Genomic DNA, 23359 nt, shown 5'->3' with positions numbered 1-23359 from the left:
TTGACTGCACTGGTGGTTGGTCCCCGTAACCCTTGTGTTGTTCAAGGTCAACCGTACTCTTAAGAAGATTGCAGGGCTGCTTCTGAAGAACGAATGGCTACGGTGTTCAAGACGGCCACCTTTCAAAAGAACCAGGGAAAGAGCGTGGGGACCTCATGCTTGTCCTCACAAACCACAGGTAGAGGCAAGTGGAGAGACAAAACTGCTTATCCACCTGCTGTCTCAAATCCATCCCGTGCTGGGCGGAGCCAACCTCTTCTCGAAACCTCTGTTCCCACCTGACTTGCCCTGGAAAGCACCAAAATTCGTTCTTTTGTAACTTGTGTCGATCAGAGGAAAACATTGAGGCAGCTAACTATATTAGTTTTCCTGTGGCTGCTGTAACAAATTACCACAAGCTGAGTGACTTAAAGCAGCACCGATTTATTCTCTACAGTTGTGGAGGTCGATAGTGGATCTCACTGGGCTAAAATCCAGGTGTTAGCAAGGCTGCATTCCTTTCTGGAGGCTCTAGGGGAGAATCCATTGCCTTGTATTTTCCAGCTTCTAGAAGCTGCCTGCATTCCTTGGCTCATGGCCTCTTCTTCCACCAGCAATGGCTGGTCCAGTCTTTTTCACATCACATCACTCTGACACTGACCCTTTGCCACTGTCTTCCACAATGAAGGGCCCTTGGGATTACACTGGGCCCATCCAGATAATCCAGGATAATCTTCTTATTATAAGGCCAGCTGGTGAGCAACCTTAATTCCATCTGCAACCTAAACTGGCCCTTGCCACATAACATGACACAGTCATAGGTTCTGGGGATTAGGACATGGACATCTTTGGTGGGAAATTATTTTGCTTATCAGCAGCAACACAGGACACCTAAGGTTTTCAGTGAAACACTCTGAAAGTGACTTTAGAATCATATACATATAATTTGTTGCTGTTGTAGAGGGACTTAACTAACACGACTGTACCTCAGCGTCACTTCTCAGTGATGGCCAACGAAATGTGAGATGAAAACACGTCTGTCCTAGACATTGGGAATGGGTTTTTCTGAGAGCTCTGTAGTCTTAAGGCCCCAAATTGGAGGTGCTAGTGTTTTCCTCCCCCAAATGGTTAAGCAAACTCCTTAAAATTGTACCCTTTGTTCCTAGCTCGGCATGGCTTAGCTATAACTAGAAGTTCTCTGGTGCCTGCCACCCTTGCATACATGTTGAAGCCCAGCACACAGGACCACACCTGTCTTAGACAGTCAGGTAACCTTCTTGACACGTACCATGGAACGTGCAATGGGAAATTTATATCTGAAGGCAAAGAAGGTTAATTGTGCTGACCTTGGGGGACCTAGACACTGACTGGAATCCCCTTTGGTGTCAGGCTGAGCTGTCACGGAAGCACGTTCCCAACCTGCCCGATCTTTGGCATTTCCAAGGACTACACAGAACCAAGGTGGAGCTGGCTGGGGAACAGAGAGGCCAGACTTAAGAACCACGGGCTTGTAGGTCATGAAATGTACTTTTCCGCCAGGAATGGAGTATATTTCCTTAGAGTTTGGGGGACCGGAATTGAACCAATATCTGTCTCTTGATAACATAATTCAAATACAGGATAATAGCGCCTGGGGGACAGGGAGTGAATTGGAGGATTATTCATTTCACTGCTCTGGAATAGGTCCCAAAGGAGACCACGCGCAGGGAGACCCAGCCCAACAAATTGCTGAATCTCTTTGGGTTTGCAGAGCCCTGTCCAAGGGTTCTGTGTGTCACCCACGTCTCCACCATCCCCAACATGAGGCCTCTTCCCCAAGCCTCTAAGCCACCATGTGAGCCAACATTTTCTAATAATTATTTCCTACATAAAATCAACAAGGGGAAAAAATTCCTCTTCGAGCACATGTCTAGATGATTACATTTCTCTTTGACAGAGAATTATCAGTGACGGCCCCATGGCTCTTAAGACTGTAGAGACTGTAAACCTCTGATTAATGGGGTAAGACAGATTGTTGATATTCATGGAATTCAATATTCTAACCTCAGACCCATGTTTACAGCACATTGACTTGCAACTTTGAAAAAAGCCCTGCTTTTTTATGTTTGGTTATTAGGAGAGAGCTCTGGAGAAAGGGAACCAGGCCAACATGTCTAGTTGGGTAGCCTAAACCAGACCATGTATTTTATGTAGTGATTTAGGATTTAAAACCCAAATAATGCATGGAGATACTCTGACCACAATATTTTTCCTATAGTACCTGTAACTGTGCTTAGATCTAACCCTTCAAAGTCCTCTGTGATTAACTTTTCAAAGCAGTGTGACACTTTTCCGTTCTAACAAGAAGCAGAGAAGGTAACCCATGAATCTCAGGCTGCTGTCGTTGTTTATTTTTTCTTTACTTCTTTTATTTAAGAAAAAAAAAAAAGTAAAACACGGAGCTCTTCATGAAATGTGACTCCCCTGAAGAATGATAACATTTCAGTCCACGTTTGTGCGGCACCCAAGTTCATGGTTAGATGAAGGTGACCACTTTTATTTCCATCATCTTGTTATGGCTTCAAAATCATGCTGTTATTATTTGCCCCATTTTGCAGAGGAGCTAAATGAAGAACAGAATGAATAACTTACCCCAAATTACCCATGAAGCCAGGGTTATTAGAATTCCCAGGCCAGTGGGCTCACCACAAAACTACACAGCTTGACAAGTAGACACTGTGCTGAGAACAAGCCAAGTCTCCTTCCCACACGGTCATTGTCCACTCCCCAGGCAGGAAAGAGGCCAGATGTAATTTGTTCAGGCAAAAAGAGCACAGAATGGGTGGTGGTGGGGGGAGGTCATTTGAATATTTTAAAGATAAGGGAGAAAGTATTTCTTTAGAGGTTACTAAAAATTATTTTCTAAAGCAAAACTGATGAGTAAATCATAAATACAAGGTGACATGTGGGTTGGAAGCCATCCACTGTGGAGAATTGGTGGGGCTTCATGTTAGGAAGGAATATGGGTCCTTTTCCCCAGGAATGCTCCAGAAGAAGTACGGTTATGTTTTTTTGAGCCAGAAGTGAAAATAAGCTTAGTATTCAGCTGAAGGATGAACCGGAGCAGAATTATGAAGTGGGCGAAGTTTATCTTTTCCGATTTCCCCTGGGGTCCCACCTTTTTGCTGCAGCCTACTTCCTGTCCTTGGGTCTTCGTGGTGACTGCTGTCTGCTGAAAGGACCCCACAGTGCAGGCCCCATTGTCTCATCAAATATTACCTGTCCTAGTCCTATTCCTTCAGCATTTCTGTTTCCCTACGTGAAATTGGATGCGGGTGGATTAATCAGAGAAATCACCCTAACGAATACATTAACTGGCCGGTATGTCACCTCTCACAGATGATAGTGATAATGGCAATCCTCATCATCCTAGTGGCATTTTCATACATTAAGAGATTTAAGAGTATCATGGAAGGAATGCAAAGAAAATGAAAAAACAATATTCAGCTTCTGCCACTCAAAATAGGATTTTGCAGCAAAACAATAAACTGGACAGTAAACTATTGTTGAGAGAAAGCATTCCCTCAATCCTTTTCTATCCATTGGCATACTCTGAGCCAGGCATGGAAGACTAAATCATAGAGTTTTATATTCAGAAGGAAGGAGGGAGTGGCCCCTGCTCCTTCCAGCTCTGGAGGATTGTGGGACGTAGGTGTCTGGCAGAAGGAATTAGTAGTGAAATGTGTGGGTCCCAACTCACCTCTCCTGGAAGAGATCCAGAGGGAGGAAAGTGTTTGCACTAAGTTGAAGGGAATACACAGGCTGACAGTTCATGCCGCTCTCTCTTTGGGGGACATCACTCTGCTGGGTGGTCCCTCACCAACACAGAGAGCCCCTGACAAAACAAGAGGATGTAGGGGCATTGTCTGGCAGAGTCCAGTGATACCAGAATGAGGCCATTAGACAGCTAACTGAGTGGCAGAGTCTGCCAGGTGGCCCTCTATGGTGGGCACCAAGTGATGTGCATCAGAGCATGTCCAGAGACAGATGGAGGCCATGGCAGAACCCCAGAATGTTCTCCCTGAATGTCCTCTGCTGTACCCAAAGCCATGGTACAGGGCCACTTGGTCCTGACTAGTCAAGAAGGAACAGCCCTAGGTTTCATCAGCCATGAACATTGGCTGGCCAACTGCAACCCACGGACCTGTATTAGTACCAGGCCTCTTCCCACAACGGAGGGCTCTTGAGCCCTCCTCTTTCCTCCATTTTCCTAGACAGCACCTTGGAGGAGACACAGGGGTGAGAATGGAACCAGACAGGTCCAGATAAACCTTTGGAGACTGTTTAAACCAGTGGGTCTGAGGACTGGGGCGGGTCCTCAAACTGTTGCCAGCAGGGGATGACAGAAGTACAAAAACTGAGGGGAGCTATCCAGAAGCTCTTGTAGCAATTTGACAGGATAATTTCATGTTTATTGAAACCGATCAGGGGAAACAAAATTGACTGGTACTTTGTATGTCTTTTTAAATTTTATTATCTAGTAACTCTTTTCTATTGGATTTCATGAAAGTATCTGTAACCAGTTGGAAATTAAAGAGAAACAAACAAAATAAAAGGGTTCCGTTACCACACAGACAGTTCAAGAATCACTGGGTTATGGCTGGGACTAGGTTGTAAACCAGACTAAATACTACATTTTTTTCTCCCCCTTCAACCCAGTGACTAGGGACTTACAGAGGAAGGTCAGATTAATTTGGAAAAAATAAACAATATTGCAACGTTGCCTGCACTCCGTATTGGAATAAAAATGACTTTTTTCCCATTTTACCTCCAGGGCATCTCTCAAGTCTTCTCTTTGGCACCTCACCCGCCCACAACCCGTGTTACCCCTCTGAGGGGAGGGGCATGTCCTAAAGGGTAACTGGAGTGGGGCTTTAAGACTGACAGGCTGCCAAGCTTGACTTGAAAGATGTGAGCGCTGGCCCCGCAGGAGGAATGTGTTAGGAGTACACAAGTGGGGTCCCCGTGAAGTGAGACCTCGCGAAGCAGGGAGATCACGTTCTGAGTTTAGGAAGCTTACGCCTCAGGGCACCATGATCACGACCTGCGCGTTGTCAACGGCGATCGTTTTAAAGGCAAATATCTGTATACAGATCCCATATATTATTAGGTTGGTGCAAAAGTAATTGTGGTGTTTGCAATTATTTTTAACCTTTTAAACTGCAATTACTTTTGCACCAACCTAATAGAAAAACCCACATTTACCGGACCAGTCCGTTACCGAGGAATATTCTCGAATTTTGAGGATGCTGCACATTCAGATAGATCTATTTACCTCAGATTCCCTCAAACAATAACCTCCCCAAACCATGTAAGTGATGTGTTGGAGATAATTAATCACCCCAGAAGTGAGGGAAAACATCTCACATAAACATACTCTCATCGGAGCCTCTTCAACTGAAAATCAATCGGAGACAAAATATTTGGACAAAACTGGTGTAAGTTAACACAATTCCATTTACTGAGACCTTTTTTTCAGGCAGACAACTGTAGGCAAAGAGAGAACTCACAGGAACTGGTACCTCTCGTTCACGCAATGTTCTAAGCGCTTTTATGTCATTTGTCCCGTTTAATGCTACCGTGTTTTCCCGAAAATAAGACCTAGCCAGACAATCATCTCTAATACGTCTTTTGGAGCAAAAATTAATACAAGACCTGGTCTTATTTTGCTATAATATAATATAATATACCAGGTCTTGTATTAATTTTTGCTCCAAAAGACACATTAGAGCTGATTGTCCGGCTAGGTCTTATTTTTGGGGAAACACGGTAACAGCCATCTGCTGAGGCCAACAGCGTTCTCTGCACAGAAAGAGACCACAGAGAGTCGAGCTGGGGAATTGGCCAAAGGTCACATGCCTGGAAGGGCAGAGCTAGACTTCCAACCCACTGTCTGTTGGACTCAAAAGCTGTGGTTCACTGACCACACCCATAATCTGTTGGCCATGACACCCCAAGAAAAGGGATTCAATGGAGGGGACCAAAAGGTGCACAGCTTCCAGGGTCATCTCCCTCCTTTGCACCTCTGTCGCTGGGTAGACTTCTGACTCAGGTGACGTCTGACCCTGGGTGAGTATGATATCAGTGGAAGATTTTCCAACCTGTAAAGCAGGCTGGTTTAACTAGAAAATACTGGAGGATACATTTGGTCAATTGAGGGCTCCAGAGAAGCAATCAACACGTCTCTCTGCTCTGAGAACCGTAAACTGCAATTAGAAGAGCTGTAGCTGCCACTCTCCTCTGCCAGCCAGTAAATAAGGCAGTCACACTCAACATCAGGAAGTGAGGTACAGTAGCCCACCCCACCCCGGCTTATTTGTGGTTTCAGTTACTTGCCATCAACCAGAGTCTGAAAATATTGAATGGAAAGTGCCAGAAATAAACAATTCATAAGTTTTAAATCGCGTGCTCGTCTGAGCAGCCGTCCTGCTCCATGCTGCCTAGGATGTGAAACATCCCTTTGTCTGGTGTTTCCACACTGCATTTGTCCCCACCTTCCCCCCCCCGCCCCCTCCAGTCACCTAGGAGCCCTCTCAGTTATCAGATCAACTGTTGGGGTATCACAGAGCTTGTGTTTAAGTAACCTGGCTTTTACTTAATAATGGCCACGAAGTCACTCACATTACTCTTATTACAGTACATTGTTATAATTATTCTATTTTATTATGGTCAGTCTCTTACTGTGCCTAAGTTACAAATTAAACTTTACCATAAGTACATGTGTATGTATAGGAAAAAATGTAACGGTTTGGTTCATATGAATAGGGTTTGGTTATATCCACACTTTCAGGCAGCCAGTGAGGGTCTGGGCAAGTATCCCCCACACTGGGGCGGGGGCTACAGTAATGACATTACTCACCATCGATCAGGCTGCAAAATGCCCTTGCAGGAACTCTGCGATGTGGGGCTGATGTTTGTGGATCGACTTCTCTGGGGATAAAACTGGAGATGCGGGATGGGAAATGATCAAAGCAAAACTTCTTGAGATCCCTTACCCGGAGGAAGTGCCCCCCAAATCAGGTTTACTGTGCAGAGTGGACTGTGGGTGTGTGTGCGCCCAAGTAAACACACACACACACACACACACACACACACACACACACACACACACACCTACAGAAAAGCAGGGCAAGACTGGCCATGTGCGTCCACATTTGCTGTCTTGGAAGCGTCTGTTAACGCTAAAAATGCTAGGTGGGACCCACATGTCTTTGGAGATCGTCGTCACACACACCAACTGACCAGTCTTCACTTAAGAAAGAGAAACCGCCTGTAGCCCCTGGGGTTGTATTGGAATGAGCTGGCTTTCCAGACGGCCTGCAAAAGCTGCTCACAAATTCCACATCCATCCATCACGCCAGCAAGCCCCAGTGGGCTCCCACACTCCTTCGCTTTTACAAAACACTGGAAACGTTTGAGAAAACTTACGACCTTGGAACACGCTGTCTGTTTTCTTACAACTTAATGAGACTAAATCGTTGATAAATTCTGTTTTGAAGCCTAATGGCGCACCCTCGGGCGGGGCGCAGGCAGCCAAACCCCACTTTCCCCGGGACTGACTCCTGCGCTGAGAAGAGCGCGCGCGCGGGGGTCACCGCCCACAGCCCCGCCTCTGGTTTGCATTCTCCAGGGATTTCTAGCAAAGCCAAGGCGGTTTTTGCCTGTTGTCGTTTGGCAATTTGTTTGAAACCCTTCCTAATGCATTCCAAATACTAGAACAGCCGCGCTCTCGGAGTTCGCAGAGCTGTTCCACGCATTCTAGAAAAACAGACTGCTAGACTCCTCAGTCACGTAGAGTTAGAGGTGTTCATTCGTTCATTAGATAAATGTCCACGAGGGCCCCAGGAGCCCAGGAGACGTCAGAGAGGCTGACCTTTGCTCTCGGGGACCTGCAGTGCGCTGGGATGCCCACCAGAAGAGGAAACAGTCCTGTAAACATGGAGTTTGGTGAAAAGCATTTGTGGCTGTGATTTGGGGGAGGTTTCAGAATTGGAAGGGGTCATGGGAGACCCGTCAGATTTGGGGGATCCCTCCCAGGCTGCCTCAGGCATCTCAGTGCTGTAGATGTGGGGCAGGATATATCTATGTTTATTAAGAGCCTTCAGGATGAGAATACATCCTGTGGGGACCAATAGGCCTCCTCTGCCCTTCAGGAACTTAAAATATAGTTGGGGAGGTGGGACATTGGTAGGCCTGTACTGCTGGAAATACTGTTATGTAAACCCCAGAATAACGGTTCCGACCTCAGATCTCAGGCTCGTCATCTCAACTGTGTGACTTGGGGCAAGTTTCTTAACCTCTCTGTGCCTCACTTTTCCCATTTAGGAAATGGCAATAATAATAATAATAGGTATTGTCTGTGGATGTTGTGAGTGAAGCACTCAGAACAAGGCAGGACTGATTCGCACTGAGCACTTCTTGTGTCTGGTCATTTATGTTATTACACTGGCCCTTTATCCACCTCTCTCTCTGTCCCACGGGGCACCTCTAACCATGCATTGCAGTTCTTCATGCACAACTCCATCTTCAGGGCCAGGGTCTGTGCTGCTGGAGTACCAGGGACCAGGCAGCAATCAATGTTCCTTGAAGGGAGGAGGGAGCAGGAACAGAACTGGACTGACTGGAGGAGGCGGTGGGAGCCAGGAGGGCTTGGATGGAATGGTGTGGTCTGGCCACGTCACCTCATCCCTCTCAAGCACAGGAACTGGGACAGTCTGAGAATATCTCCCTCCAGGTTCTATTGACGGTAGCAGGATCCTGCCAGTGGCTCACCAGGGAGACCGGTGTCCCATCCATGTTGGGGAGAGTAACTGACCGTGAAAGGGAGAGGTGTCCCACTCACTCACCTCCCCTGAGTGCAGCCAAGCCTGGTTCTAGGAAGCTAAGGAGTCTCCAGAGTGGGCACAGGGCTCCGCAGAAAGTGGGGGCAGGAAATGGGGAGAAAAGGTGCTGGGGCTGGCTGTCGGGTTCCCTGAACGCTGGCTCAGGAGGGGCACCAAGCAGATATGTGCTGGAAGGCGCATTGGCTGGGCCGAAGACCCGCCCCCCCCAAGTGTCTGTGCACAAGAGGGGACCCCGCCTTTCTGGGGCTGCGGCCTTTGCTGTGCTCAAATCCATCGCTCTAGCTACCTTCACCTTGGCCCTTGTACTTCCTAGTTCAGTAAACCAGGAGCCCATCAAAGCAAGAAGTAAGACCACAGCAGGTGCTGCCCGTTCCCTCGGTCACCTCGAAGTGAGTCCTCCCACTGGACAGGCTCCTCTGCGGGCACAGCGACCTTGTGATGCAATGCCTCTCACGGCTCAGCAGCCTCCAGAAGAACCGGTGCACATCCAGTCCCTGCTGAAACAGTACCATTTGTCAGGCCTGTGCCCAGGGCTTGGCGTGTCTTACCTTACCAGCTCCTCAGGGCAAGACAGTTGACATGCTCCACCTAGAGATGAAGACAGGAGGGGCCTCTGCATCCCCAAAGCCCAGGCAGGTAAAGGCATTCAAACTCAGAGCAGCGATGAGGGTAAGCTTCCTCCCAGTGGAGAGAAGAGTTGTGGGCATTCCAATACATTCGTTCTAGAAAATGCAGAGAGCCTTTCCAGTTCAGCAAGGTGTTTTGTTTTCATTTTGTGTGATAGAGGTTCAAATTTACTTCTTAAGTCAGTAAAAGCTAGTTTGGCCAAAAGTAGGGTTGGGTTTTGGCTCAGGTATGAGTCTTAATCCAGCTCAATCGTGGCCATCTCTGGAAAGCCAACATGAGAGCATTTGGGCAATAATTTCCAGCAAATATCAACAGGGACCCTCATAGGTTAATGAGTCCTGCATCAGGTCAACACGCGCTTGGCGGTGAGTGTGAGCTAGCGCCCCAAGTGTCCGAAAGTCCACCCATTCAACACAACCATCAGCTCCCCTTTGCACGTGGGACATCTTTTAACAAGGACAGGGCCTCGGAAAGTCCACTTGTCTGTTCACGTAGGCAGCACAAACACACACATCTCTGCCTTCACTAGAACCATTCTTCTTACTATTTTTTACAGCGATTGGATGTTTTGCTGCTGAGAAAAGCAACTGCCCGTCTCCATATCCTTTTTATGACTTGGGAGAATTTTTCTTTTGAACGTTCAGAGGTACCTTCTAGTTTCCCTGCCTTTGGCTCGTGCCAGCAAGCTGCTTACAAGAATACCTCAGGACTCCGTGCCAACTCTGCACAACATAATCAGTTGCAAATGTTTCGGGGTGGATGACTGATGGACGTAGTAACTTTATCACGTCTGCCATTTTTTACTGTTAGCAAACTGTAGAAATCTCACATGAGACAACCTCTTTTCCTACTTCCTCCCCCCGCCCAACAGTCCTTTCAAAATGATGGAAACAGCAGCCAAGAAGGATGTCTGCGGCTGGGAGTGGCAGAACTGACAGGGTCATGGTGGGCGCATCCCAGCCGACAAGAAAGTGTTGGACTGAGTTGCTGTCTGCTGCAGGGCTTCTAACAGCATGGGAGAACTTTCTGCGACACGATTTTTCTTTGCACATGAAAATTGGACCCCCTGGTGTGGTCCTGCAGAACCACCGGCTGAGGGATCGTGCCTGGGGCATCGGGGGTGTCCATGAGGGGTGATGGAGCGGGTTCGGAGATGCCTGGCCCCCAGGCTGTGTCTCAGACCCAGGTCAGAAAAGCAGCTCCCTGACTGCTGTGACCCATCTCCTCCCGAAAGAATGTGCTGGCTGTAATCCAGCAGCGATCTGTGGGCCTCTACCCCGTGCCAGGCACCCGGTCCAAAGCAGAGAACAAAATGATGATCAAGGTTTTGGGGCTGAAGAGGGCAGTCAGATAAGGAACCTGGGCAGTGGAAAGACTGATAGTGCTAAGAGGAGGTTTAGGACCCAGTCCCACGGGCCAGCGCGTGCGAGGATGAGGCTCAGGGCACACAGTTATCGGAGGGCCAACAGCCTATCTGTTTGGGGCCTCCGTCTTCCCAGCAGGGAGGCCCAGAGAATGCCATGGAGTTTCTGTGTTAGTTCCCTGGGGCTGCCGTACCAAAGTACACAGACTGGGCGGCTCACAGGGCAGGAAGTGATTGTCTCCCAGTCTGGAAACCGGAACTCCGAAATCACAGTGTGTGTGCAGGGCTGCTCTTCCTGGAGGCTCTGAGGGAAGGTCCTCCCGTGCCTCTCACGTGGCTTCTGGCGGCTCCCGCAAGCCTTGGCTTTGGCTTGTAGAAGCCTCGTTCCAGTGTCTGCCTCCATCTTCACCCGGTCTCCTCGCTCTGTCTTTGTGTGTCCCTGTCTCTCTATAGCCTTCTTCTGAGGACAATGTCATTTTGGATTAAGGGCCCATCCTACTCCGGTATGACCTCATCTTAACTAATTACAGCCGCGAATAACCTATTTCCAAATAAGGTCACATTCTGAGCTTCTCCATGAACATGAATTTGGGGGGTGGGGTGTTTGGGAGCTGGAGCTGGTGTATTAAATGAACAGCATGCAGACTGTGACCTGCTGCAGGAGACACAGCCACCCACACGGGGTCGGCAGGGGGCTCCTCAGCATCCAAGCTGTCACTTTGGGGAAGTGAAAGCCCCAGGGCCGTTTTGAGTGAAGGCACAGTGTCAGTACATTCACACAAAGGAAGTCAAGTCACAAGGTTTGTTACTTACAGACCCCAGAAACAGGGGCACAGTGAGCCGGGGGAAGGGCAGTCCTCCGTCCCAGGTCCAGAGAGAGGCGATCAGGGCAGCAAACACCTGTTACTTATAAAGTGGTTGGAGCCCAGGTCACTAACTGTTTACAGGCTCAGCTCTAAGTGGTTATTTTAAAAGGTGCCCCGGGAAAAGCAAAGTGGGAACTTGTGGCGGGAAGCCTAAGCTGCGTCCTTATCGAACTGTCCAGACTGTGGGTGTGAACGGGATGTCACACTGTCAGATGCCTGGGCAGTAACTCCGAGTAGCTGTTTTCTCATCATTGGGGACACCGCCCACCACAGTCTCTGTAGGGAGCATGTGGCACGTACTTGTCTCTCGTCTAGCGTGGTGGCTTTTGCTGACATAAGGAAGCAAGCAGAGACAGAAAGAGAGGAGCAGGGACCTCTGCACGGGTTACCAAGAAGGCCAGGAGAAGGCCAGGAATAAGGACCGTGACCTGCAGACTGAAACTGGGAAGAACCAGGGGAGGTGGTCCAGGGCCCACGCTGTAGACAAGTTTGGCAACGGGGGCAGCTCTGTATAAAGAGCAGGGATGGGACAAGTGCTGGGCACACAAATAAATGCAAGGGCCAACTTTGCAGATGCACCTGAGAAACCCCAGCAGAGATGGGGTTAGGCCACCCCCTTTGATCTCTCTTGACAGGATGACTCTCAGCAAACCACTTACCTTAGGGCCGCTCAGTTTCTCCCTCAATGATTAAAACTCTGCCCTGAGGCACTCACTCTGAAAAAGTATAAAGCGAAGTCTGTACAATATCTCATTCTGCACCAATGAAGAAAAAGTTTACTCAACCTTTTGGGTCCCAGTGAGAGTGGCCACGCCTCACTGAAATGGCAGCATGTCTTGGCTATCGTGGGGTCACTGTAAAATACTTGATATAGTTTCAAAAGAAAAATACTTCAAATTCACTGAAATTTAAATATAGAATGAGGCCATGTAGGTCTTTGGGGCATCTCAAAAGACAATATTTTTAAATGAATCCAAATGCAGGGATGTCACCATTCCAAGAGGCAGCCCTCATGACTCCCAGTTCATTCATTGTTTCCGCCATTCAATAGATACGGACGTCACACCATCTAAGTACCGGGCCGTGTTCTGGATGCTGGGACAGAACAGTGAGCAATGCAGACGAGGGTCTCATTATAGCCTACAGTCCAGGAAGGTGAGAGATGTTAGAAAACCAGCAACATGCATGGCCTCTGGAGAGCCACCTCTGCTCAGGAGGAAAGTTAAGTATGGGGGAAGGGAACGTAGGTGCCATGGGGCCAGGCAGGGGTTGCATGAAGGAAGCTGCCCAGGACAGGGCTTCCTGAGATGGTGACTCTTGAGTGAAAACCTGAAGGAAGAGAGAAAGTTTTCTGATTCAAATCTGTCCTTGGCGCCAGCGTCCTTACCTGGGACAGGTGACTTCCTCTAGCGTCAGCAAGAGCTGAGAGCCCCACCCTTGGTGTGATTAAAAGTGGCTGTGAGTGGCTGACTGGGGTTTCGGAAAACGGCCTCTCCTTTCCCAGCTCAGCCCGTGGCTGGGACAACCCCAGAAGCAATTCTCGCCCCACATGCCCTTCTGATGGGAAACATTCCAGAAGCGGTTTGGTCTCTAGAAAGCGAGTGAAGGAAAAATGTCCTCCAGGGCCTCTGCAGGGCTCTCCCAGGGAGGCCCGCACACCTGCCAGTGGGGCCTCTGCGTCTCAAGGGCAGCTCCTCTTACCGGGAGCCCACACGGAGTTTCTCCTCATCAATTCACTTTTCAGCACCAAATACATCTTTCTCATTTTACAACATTTTCTTACACGTCTACCATTTTGGCTTCCACAAGAATTCTCGGTAGCTGAGGTGTATGCGTGTGTGTGCGTGTGTGTGTGCGTGTGTGTGTGTGTGTGTGTGTGCGTGTGTGTGTTTAATGAACACCTGAAGGAGTATAAAAGCCTCGTTTGAAGAAAACTCCCTTTCTTTCAGTTCTCTACTTTTGCTCATGCGACAGAAATCATGGCAAGCTGGATAAGTTTTTGTTGTTGTTTTTTTAACTTACCAAAAATTAACCCTGTGGGCATGCTGACGCAAGATAAAGTGGGAAGCCCATACTGTAGACATTTACTGAGCGCCTTGATAACTGAGGCATTGTGCGTGGAGTGGGGATTACAAGGAGGGGAAAACCCCAGTCTTGCTCTCAGGGGCTCACAGCCTAGTTGAGCACCAGACATATAACAAGGTCACCATCACCATCGCTTTGCAACTGGACTATGCCCAGGGCATTATGGGAGCCCAGAGAAGGGGCATCCAGTGCAGTCTGAGGTCACCACGGTTAGAGAAGGCAAGAACCCGTCCCCTCGCTCATGTGTCATCTTGGAAGGGAGTTCCTCATGTTCCCCAGACTGTGCTGGGCAATCTGAGCTCCTCCACCCCTGGGCTTCCACGTCCCCTGACCAACCCCAGGGAGGCAATGAATTCATCACTGGAGCGTCAGTGACATCTACTTTACTCCATCAGGACCAGGTAGGAGAGGGGAGAAACGGAAGTGGAGGTGTGTCAGGGTACTGATCCAGGTGTGTCCTCTGCCAGAGACAGACCTGGCCACACGTCGGCCCCCTCCCCTGGCGAAGTCACAGAAGATTCCAGGCTGCCCACTTCTCCTACATCTTGGAGGCCCCTTTGCTCCTCCCATCTTGTCTGCTCTCCCAGGAGTGCCTTGACCAGCTTTTGGTGATGCACACCTCTGGGGCAGGACTGTTTCTGTTACTCATTGGGTCCCTTAGTCAGCAGATACTTGTTGAGTTCCAAGTATGTACGAGGTGCTGCTCCACAGTCAAGCAAATAAACTAGACTCAGACCCTGCTCTCATGAAGCATAGATATCAGTGGGGAGACATGTTTATCAAGTAATTACACAAACAGTATGAAGATGTATCTCTCTAAGTGCTAGGAGAGGAAGGTCCCAATGACCTACCATGGCAGTCAAGGAGTGCTTCCTGGAGGAGGTGAACATGAGTAGACATTAACCAGGAAAGAGAGGAAGGAAGAGTGTGCCTGGGAGGAGTAACAGCATATGAAAAGGCCCCGTGGTAGAGGGGAGCACGGTGAATACGAGGGACTCAAACAAGGCCTTGGGAGCTGGAGTTGAGAGGGCAGGGAGAACCTGGAGGAAGAGGAGGATGGAGAGGTGGGAGGGCCTGTGAACCCGCGCAGAGCAGCAGCCTTTGTGCTGGCCCATTGGAGAACTGTTGTCTTTGACAAAAGCAAGGGGCTCACCTTACTTCCAACACCATTTACAACTCACCATAGCTGTCTCCTCTGACAGATCAGGCCAAGCGCAACCTCAAGGCCTGGGGCTGCTCCCTGCCTGCACTGCCGCCCTGCGAGGCTGCAGGTCGCCCCACCCCTCCCTGCCTGGCCCTGGGAGACCCGCTCCCGGAGCTGAGGGGTCATTAGTGTCAGGGCTTGGCATGGGCACCATCTCGTTTAACTTCGCTCTCCCACAATTGATCCATCATGCGGGGACCAAGCTGCCATCCCTCCACGTGTTTTTGATTCCCTTAATGGCCCCTGGGCTTTGCTGAGCTGCACTTGTGTCTGACAGGCTCACACAGGAAAGCGCTTTTGGAAGGTTCTTTCTGGTCTCCTTACACAACCATTTAAAAAGCTTTTTTTTTTTTTTTTTTTTAAATAAGAATTTTGCGTTTTCTAATCCTTTGAAAACACATCCTCCATGTTATTCAAAGGTACTATTTCAAGCAGATAAGACATGCATACGCTATAAAATATGAAAGACACAAACACGTACAGAGTAAAAAGTTTTTATCCTGCTTTGTCCGCCAGGCGCCCCCCCCCGTTCCCCGCCCCAGACACAACCCCTGCTAACTAGTTTCTTCCTGGTGTTCTAGCACATGCACCACGAAGGAACTAGAAGCCTCCAAACCTGTGGGGTTTGGAAAACTTTTCAACTTGAAAATGCGGGGTTTGATTTATTCAAAGTTGATTTCCTAGGAATGTTCTAGCTTGAAAAATACTCCTTGTCACTTACTGTGAGGTTTTTCAGCCCCGGCACGATTGCTGTCTGGGGCCGGATCACTCTTTGCAGTGGGGGCCGTCCTGTGGGTCCTAGAAGGCTGACCAGCATCCCTGACTCTATGTCAATGCCACACTGCCCCGCCCAGCTGTGACAACCAAAAATGTCTCCATATATTGCCAAGTGTCCTATGGGTGTGGGGGGTGTGTGTGTGTGTGTGTGTGTGTGTGTGTGCAAAATCACCTCCAGATGAGAACCACTGATTTATTGTGGTTATTTAAAATGTACTCTCCCTCTCATTAGAAAAAGAATCTGGGGGACTTACAAAGATTCAAAACTCCAATAAGATTAAAAATAAACATTTACAGATTGGCTCAAAGTTGAAAATCATTAAGGTTGGTGATGGATATATGAGGGTTTATTATAGTATGTTTGCTATTTTATGTCCGTTTGACATTTTTTACAATACAAAGATAAATGTTTACATTATGTTTGAAATTTTTCGTAATAAAAAGGATAAGTGCCTATGTGGAAGAAAGCGTGACAGAGGCCAAGGGCAGCAAAAGCGGTTAATTAGTAGACCTGAAACTCATGTGCTAAGATCTTGTCCATTTTGCTGGGGGTGGATTTGAACTGGAGATTCTTGCACTCTACCCAAAGATGTAACGAGACTAGTTAGAAGCATCAGTGTCTAGTGACGAAAAAATAAGCCAGCTGCTCAGAACACGCACAGCTCTTTCGAGCAATGAAATCTGAAAGAATTGTAGGGCAATTGTCCTGATGCAAAGCAGGGCAGATACGGCTCCCCTGACCTGCTGAATCAGACTCGAGGATCCTGCCTCAGAATTGGTTTTCTTCACAAGTATTCTTTTGAAGTGGGTCAGTAACATGTGACTACCGTGCCACTGAGTAAAAGTTGAAAACAAGGCACTCCCATATGCAGGTGTGGGGAGAGCTGGATTAATCCGAGAATAAACTTCACAGTAGCTAGAGGTTCGACAGCCTCGGAAATATGATTTCTCTCCAAACTGTTAGGGAGTCCAAGGTTACAACCTCCGACTATTTCCTGGAAGGAGGCTGTTCAGGGAAACCCGTTTAGGCTGGCCCTGCTGGTTCTTGCTCTGGCAGCTGGTAAGAAGACTTAAGGGCTCTTGGGGAAACTGACCATCCTCAGTGAGGTCTCATGGGTAAGAAGAGTTAGAGATGCGGACTCCTCCCAGCCCTCGTCCTCTCAGCCTCCCAACAGGGCTGCCTGGACATCTCCTGGGAACGTTCTAGCAGAAGCAAACTTGACCTTCAAAACTCCAAAATTTCAGGCCATGATCATTTTAATTGGAAAACAAACTATTTGTTGCAATGATAAAATATTCCAGTAAAGTACCGACAGAACTCCCAGCTTTTGTAAATGCAACGTCCCGTAGAGATATGAAGGCAGATACAAACATAGTTCACAAAAATACTTTGGCTTATATTTTTCTGAGTATTTCAAAGAGGAAAAGCAATGAGGATTGAATGATCCCAATCCTTGAAGACTTGGGCAACTTTAAGAGAAATGCAGGCACAAAGCACTCACCTATTTGGGGAAACTGTATACCGGTGAATTATTGAAGGTGACACATTTGTTGGTTGTCTTTGATCTTCTGGGGGTATAAGGGCCCTCCTGGGCTCTAAATATACTGCATTTACTGCTGAGACCACGGAGCTGTGCCGAATTTCTGATGGAGAGTTATCTGTAACAAGCAGCCCCCCAAAGACTTGGGTACCCAGAGACTGAAGGCTCTTTACTCAACCAAAGACTGTGTGTCCCTGCCTCTACTTGGTCCCTCATTTCTACCTATTCAGCCTTAAAACTCCCAGACTCTTTAAAATACTGTGTTTGAATCTCTACTTGTTCAAAATCAATTCTTAAGATTCCAAAATCCAAGTGACTCCCATTGCTCTGGTTTGAATGTACAAAGTGCAAAAGTTCTGACAAAAAGCAAGAGAGAGTCATAGCAGGCAAGAGGGTCCTGCCTCCTTCCTCTCTCTCCATAGGTTTAAGAAACGCCTCAAACCCCAAATCCCCTGTACTGGTTTGAGGCTGGAGAGTTGTTTACTTTCCTTTCTTCTTTATGTTTTTTTTATTATTATTAGTTTCAGGGCTACAGAACAGTGTCCTCGTTAGGCATTTACCCCCCTCACAAAGTGATAATCCCCCACCCCAATCTACTACCCTTTTGACATTGGAAATAGCTGTTACAATTCCACTGACTCTACTCCCTGTGCTATGTTCCACATCTTGTGACTTTCCAATCACCAAAAGCCACGCAAGCTTTTTTGCTTGACATCCACAAACACTCCTGCACTGTCCTGATCTTTACAATCCCTCCAGCAAGTAAAATCCAATTGGCACCCGCTGGAGCAGCAGCTACTAGGATTAATAGCAGAGAGCACTGTGGTTTTGTTATTAAGGTACTTTCAGCAATTAGTAAATTTATTGTCCTAATTGTTTTCACATGGCTGCTCAGTGCACATGTCTTCCTTCACTGGGGTCCTTATAGCCTTGCTCCTGTCATCGTATTTCAGCGTGATCGCTGTCTGTCTCTCCAAACTGTCCAACCCCATCAAAAGCTGATTTGCAGTCAGGTCAGCAGGAAGGAGGAGTAGAGTTCATTCCAACATCCATGGCATATTTGGAGAAAACACCGGGAAATTTCGGTTTGGCCCATTGGGTGTCTGAGAGTGCACTCTGTGGGGGAGGGAATAGCTGCCTGTGGTTGATGGACAAGACAGTCCCCAGCCTCAGATTTACTGCTCCTTCCAACTGCTCTTACTCCTCCAATGGGAAGTCAGGTGGTGGGGGCACGGGTGACTTTCTGGGGTCTGGGGGAACTTCGTTCTAGGCTCAGGGGCTAACATTTCTAGGGCCCCCAGAATCCAGCCAGATCTGCTTTGTGGGTGAGTCTGGATGCCCAGGAGTCTTGGCTGTCCCTGCTTCTGCACGCAGGTGCTGGATTCCTTGGCACCCTTCACTCAGGAAAAGGCTACTATCCTTACCCTTAGTGCTGTGTCCTCTCAAAGAGTGGTGCATGGCAATAGAGTGGGACCCAGGGCAGTGACCTGACCAGGGCATGGGGTTATCCTTCCCCATCTCCCACTGTTCCTGGGGGGCATCCACCACCCACCTGGCTAGCAGGCAGCACCCTTGTAATGGAAACCTGGTTGGCGGGAGCCAGGTGCTGGTGTCACTCTGTCTTCTCAAGTGTCACCCACTGGGTCCCCAAATTGAAACCCGGCCACTACCGTCCCAGCCAGAGCAGGTGTGGCTCAGCATAGCAGGCAGAATCGGTGACATAGGCCCTGGCTGGAGGAAACTTGGGGTCTCTTGGGTGGTTCAGTTTCTTCACCTAGTAAGTGGCCCCTATAATCATACATTCTTGTGCCCACTTTAGGAATCAACTAGAAATTTTGGCAAGAACAAGGAGAAACACCAAAGTGCTTTCATGCATATTAAGTTATTTCTGGCTTTACCACACAATTGGAAAGGAGGAGGAAAAATATATGCTTGTTATATACATTCACATACTTTTATATATTATATATTTGTTATCTATATTACAGCACAGCATTTTAGAGTGGGCTTCTGGAGCCAACTGCTGGGGTTCGAGTGCCAACTTGATCATTAGCTACGTGGCCTGGGGACCCATTGCCTCAATTTCCTCTTTTGTAAAATGGGCTCCCCGTGCCATTAGGTTGTTGTGACAATTACACAAAGCCAGAGTGCTAAAGCACTGGTCACAGCGCTATCAGCACATAACTGTAGAGGGATTAAATTACAGTAAGAATCTTAACCGCTAGCGGAAAAGGCAGCTCTTGCTTAACTTCGCCATCACTCTCCTTACCCTTTCCCCGTAATTGCTCAGATCATCCCCACACACTGCGTCACTTTCTTATCGCTTGTCTCTGTCCTCCTCCCGGCCCCCACCCAGATGGAGGTTCCATGAAGAGCAGACTCTTGTTTTGTTCACTGCTGTATCCTTTCCCCTTCCTCCTTACAGCCCGGGCACATAGTAAATGCTCACTAAATATCTGTTGGGGGGGAAAAATTAGTGAAGAAAAAGCAGAGAATGGCAGCGCAGCCACTTGTTCTTTGAGCACCTCCGTTTGGAATTTGGGGCTCCCTCCACCCCCAAAGGGCCGCCCCAGACCCAGCAGATGGGTCCCTCCGCCCTCCCATGGGTGGGTGGGTGAGGGTCACAGCCTGCTGGGATTTTCACATCTCTCCTGCCAGGTTGTACTAATTAATCCTGTTTTATGCGCAAGCACTTGAGCCTGAAATGGAGTATGTAAATATGTTCTCAGCCAGAAGGCCATGCATTTTGCGTGTGCGGGCCAGGGTGCCATTTCTGAGAGGGCAGTACTCCCCAAGGCAGTGGCTGGTGCAGCCACAGGTCAGGTGTGGGCTGCGGGAGGGACCGGAACCCACTGCGGTAATTCCACCCCAACACGTCAATTATTCATCCCGTGCCTTTGCTGCGCTCTGCAGGGCCACCTGTGGGCCACCAAGGCCCCAGTGCTCTGGGACTGCTCCGGGGCTCAGCACGGCTTCCCAGGAGGGAAAGGGGCGTGCTGTGTCCCAGCTACAGACCCATGAGTGGCCATGAACCGGTCTGAAGCCTCCCAGGAGGGGTGAGTTTGGGGTCAGGGGGTGGGGGAGCGTGACCTTATCCCACGCACCTCCAAAATGCTTCCAACTCAGGCAGCGGGGTTTCTTTTTACTCCCCAGCCTCGGGGACATTTAGAATGGAATCTTGTGCAGACCAGCCCCAGGAGCCTACAGCACCTGGGGTTCCCCAGTAAGTAGGTTGTGTTGTAAGAGAGGGCTCCCTGGCTTTCTGTCACAGGGGGATCAGCTGATCAGAGGACAGAAAGAAAGGAGTTCATATGTCTGTTTACTTTCGCTGTGACATAAACAAGGTCCGGATGCTCTGTTGTGTGAGGTTTGTTCTTCCAAGCAAGTGAAGTCAGAATTTTCCAGGCAGGAGGCGGCGGGTGTGTGAGGTTTATTAAAAATCTTAGAAAGTCTGCCACTAGCTCTCAAGTGGTACACACACAGACACGCGTGCGCGCGCGCGCGCACACACACACACACACACACCCTTTCCAATAGTGTTCTTGTACCTGTGACTTTTATCGCAAGATCTTTCAAATCAGCTTTGAGAAAAAAAATGACCGAGGTAAATGTGTAGAACTTGATACGTGGTGAGCCCTCAGCAAATTCCAAACTGATTAACTGACCAACCAGAAGAAGGAAGGTGTCCTTCAGAAGAAGGAAAACTGTCTGAACTCTTGACTTCCATGTTCTCTGCAGCAGTCTGCAAACTCCTAGCGGTCCTTCTCTCCCTAACTGGCACCACCATTTGTTTAAACTAGAAACCTAGACGCGCCCCCTTGGTGTCCCTTTTCTCCACCCCGACACAAAACCCACTAGCAAAGCCTGTCAAATCTATTGGCAACATGTTTGTGGAATCTGCCCACTTCTCTTCCACTCCATGATCACTGTCCTAGTGTAAGGAATGGAGGTGTCACTTGAACTACAGCAACAGCTTCCATTCTTGCCACTTGCAATCAACTTCCCACAGAACCACCAGGGTGATGTTTTAAAACCTAAGTCACTGCTTAAACGATTCAGTGGCCTCCCATCTACTTAGAATAAACACAGCTACTTGTCCACCTATAAGGTCTGGCCAGTGTCACTTGTCCAGGCTTACCTTGGGTCATTCTCCTCTGATCTGACCTGGCCCACCTCATGCAGCTGCTGCACCTGGGGCTCTCTTCTCCCAGCTCTCACCTGCGCTGCGAGATTTCAGAGCATGGGGTTGCCCAGTGTCCAACATCAATGGGAGACGGAAACACCACTATTCAATGGCACCCCATTCATATCCTTTCGAGAATAAATCAATTTGTAATGAGATGTATCTATATGCATGTGTTGATCAGCTCACATATATTTGTTTGTTTGCTTCTATCATTGCCTGCATCTCCCACTAGACCTTAGACACCATGAATGCAAAAACCTTGTCTGACTAATTCACAAATGTATGTTCTCACCTGGCAAAGTGACTGGCACATAGTAGGTGCTCAACAAATGTTCTTGAATGAATAAGTGATTCAAAGCTCATTCTCACCACCCCTTGAAGTAATGTGAGTAGCAACAGCGACTCTCCAGCCAACCGTTTGGAGTGGGGTCAACATAACATGTCTGGCTCCGCACTGGGTCAGAGAAGCATTCCTGGTCAGGCACGGGGTCAGAGACGTGGGTCAGAGAAAGCATCCCTGGTCAGGCACGGGTGACAAGCACCCTCCGGGAGGTGGGTTGATCTGAGAAGGATCTGACTGGGACCTTTGCAGAGGTGCTGGTGGTCAGGTGACAGGGGCTTCCTACTGCTTTTATTTCTGTCCATAACTGGGTTTGGGTGACTATGGAAAGAAATGGGTTTCAATAGAGGTGGCTTCATTTTGAACCATTGCATCCATGTGCTTTGCTGGACCGCTGGCGAGGCAGCCAAATCTAGCCTCCCCGAGGGAGCGGGTGCACAAAGCCTGGAGGGAGCTCGGCGGTTCTCTCTCCTACTGATGGTGGCCATTGGGCAGCACCAGCCCCTGCCTCTCCCTGCCATGCTGCTCCACGATCTGCCCTACATACTGGGATGGGGCAAAATTGTGGTGATGTTGCTTCCCTTTTTCTTACTAAGTATTATGTTGTTCCCTGAATCCATTACCAGTTGCCGCAACCCTTTAAGTTGCTTGGGGTATATGTGGGGGTCCAGAAAATGATTTGTCATCAGGTTCACTATATCTTTGGTTGATCTGTAAGTGTTGGACTCTTGTATACCTCTGCCCAACCTACTGTGACAATTTTCAAACACACAGCAAAGATCAAAGAAGAGTGCAATGAACGACTGGAGACTGTCAGACTGAGTATAGTGGTAGTTTACATTTTGCCATATTTGTTCTCTCTTTCTGCATGTATATAGTACATGGTAATATATGTATCTATGTATACACACATACGCTTTGTTTGTTTTTTCTTACGCATGTAAAGTAAATCGTAAATAATTATGATACTTCGTAATAAATGCTTTATTGTCCGGAGGACATTTTCCTATATGCCCACAATATCATTATCACACCTATTAAAACTGACGTCAACATTTACTATCCAGTCATATTAACATTTTCCCAGTTGCAGCAAAAATGTCTTATATAGCTGTTCATTTTTTCTCTGGAACCAAGATCCAATCAAAGGTCAACATAATGGTTGTTGTGTCTTTTTCTCTCTTTCAATCCAGAACAGTCTCCCAGCCTTCTTTTTCTGGCTTTCGCTTTTGAACTGTCCAGTGCAGTTGTCTTATAGAAAGTCCCGTGTGCTGGATTAGTCCTGGATGTGGATGTGGTTTTGGTTGAAACATCTTCACAGTCTTGTTTAATGTATGAGATTGTGCCTCTATCAGTGATCAGTTTCCTCCACATATGGTGCTATGCAGACTACATGCAAACAGTGTGCCCCTGTAAAGGATTTATGGCAGCTGACAATAAAAAAGAAATTCTGTTGAATAAAAGAAAAATGTTTTTTGACATGTACGAGGATGGCAGATGGGCTGGAGG

The 23359-nt window shown here is 48.2% G+C and overlaps 1 protein-coding gene across 2 annotated transcripts in view; it reads left to right on the top strand.

The window, feature by feature from the left end:
- The window catches only part of CLDN14 (claudin 14), a 94724-nt gene that overhangs the window by 7916 nt on the left and 63449 nt on the right, over positions 1-23359 (top strand). The window contains exon 1 of one of the 2 annotated variants that reach the window (XM_033132951.1): positions 20257-20380. The exons of the other annotated variant lie outside the window; for it this stretch is intronic. The gene's annotated coding sequence lies outside the window, so the exon portion shown is untranslated. Of the gene's footprint in view, positions 1-20256; positions 20381-23359 lie in introns of those variants that run through there. 2 annotated transcript variants of the gene reach the window in all.

Source organism: Rhinolophus ferrumequinum, chromosome 2, assembly GCF_004115265.2.
Source record: "Rhinolophus ferrumequinum isolate MPI-CBG mRhiFer1 chromosome 2, mRhiFer1_v1.p, whole genome shotgun sequence".
NCBI lineage: Eukaryota > Metazoa > Chordata > Mammalia > Chiroptera > Rhinolophidae > Rhinolophus > Rhinolophus ferrumequinum.
Note: the sequence above shows the minus strand (reverse complement) of the source record. Positions and strands in the feature narration are given on the sequence as shown.